The sequence below is a fragment of the Acomys minous genome, assembly GCF_964271855.1.
Source record: "Acomys minous genome assembly, chromosome: 16".
NCBI classification, from domain to species: Eukaryota; Metazoa; Chordata; class Mammalia; order Rodentia; family Muridae; genus Acomys; species Acomys minous.
Genome location: NC_140498.1, coordinates 96,945,863 through 96,947,029, shown reverse-complemented (window position 1 = coordinate 96,947,029; position 1,167 = coordinate 96,945,863). Strand labels below are relative to the sequence as shown.

The 1,167-nt window shown below is 58.2% G+C and overlaps 1 long non-coding RNA gene across 1 annotated transcript in view; it reads left to right on the top strand.

Annotated features, from left to right (window-relative positions):
* Positions 1 to 395: 395 nt before the first annotated feature.
* The window catches only part of LOC311585655, a 62,266-nt gene continuing 61,494 nt past the window's right edge, over positions 396 to 1,167 (top strand). Inside the window, exon 1 of the long non-coding RNA XR_014775293.1 lies at positions 396 to 507. This is a non-coding gene — a long non-coding RNA (uncharacterized lncRNA). The remainder of the gene's footprint in view (positions 508 to 1,167) is intronic.

The following is a 1,167-nucleotide window of genomic DNA, read 5'->3' as shown; positions in this document are numbered from 1 at the left end:
GGGCACGAGGTTTCCAACGGAAAAAAATTTATGTTTACAACCTCCCAAAGTTTCAAAAATGATATAATGCATCAGAAAAACCATCCGGCTTGGCTGGGTGGACTTGTGTGGCCTGAGTTGTGTTGAACACAAATGTTATTACAGAAACAGACCAGCAGGTGAGGGCCAGCCATGGGCAGGAGACCTGCCTGGTGGGGGGGGTGGTGGTGGTGGTGGGGGGCACGCGAAGGTACAGCGTGACCACTTGAGTTCATCCCTCCTTAGTGAACAAGCTACCCAGAGCCTTCTGGGAAATGCCTGGCTGATGACTGTGCTGGTTTGCTGTGTGTCTTTTGGAAAGTCACATGACCTCTCTGAGCCTTGGCTTTCATCTCCTGTGTATCAGCTGTCTGTTGAGTGCCCGCCGAGTGCTGCGTGTGGACAGTGGCTGCGAATGCTTTCTCTCAGACCTTGGCACACTAGAGAGGACACAGGGACCCAGAGGGCCTGGAGGCCTGGCCGAGCTTGGTGAGCTGGGGGAGGGTACGAGCCTGCACTGGGCCGAGCCAGCCTCAGCACAGGGTGGCGCCCGGTTTGGCCTGGCCCCACTGCCCTTACCCCCTCTCTTCCTCCTTGCCCTCTGCTGGAGCTGGTCACGGATCCCATTCTTCTGGCAAATGATCTCCATGTGTCTCGGGTTCGGTTTCCCCTCGTCTGGCCCGTCCCCCTTGGGAACCTAGGCCCCCCATGGTCTGACCCCGAGAGGGGCCGGCAGGACGCGCCTGGCATCTGGTTTAACCATCAGAGCTGGGCTTGTTTCGGTTTTAATGACCCGTGGAGCCCTCAGGAGAGGAGTGAGCCCGGGATGAACAGGCACAGGAGGTGGGAAGGCGGGAACGGGACACAGCGAACAGATTAATGGGACCGGCAGGGAAAACACCCTGCTCGCGCCTGCGCCTGCGCACAGAGAAGGGTCTCCTTTTCCACATGGGCTGCAGCTGCGTCGGCTCCTTCGCTGCTCCTCGGTCGGTCTTTATTCTCAGTGTGTGCCCAGCAGTCCTGTTCCCACTGGCCTTCCAGCGTCAGCCCTGAACTTCCCTGTGCTCACGTCCGTATTAGCAAGGTCTCTCCTTCATACCTGTGGGTGACATCGAGCAGTGAGGGTGCTTCTGCCTAACTATTGCGGTG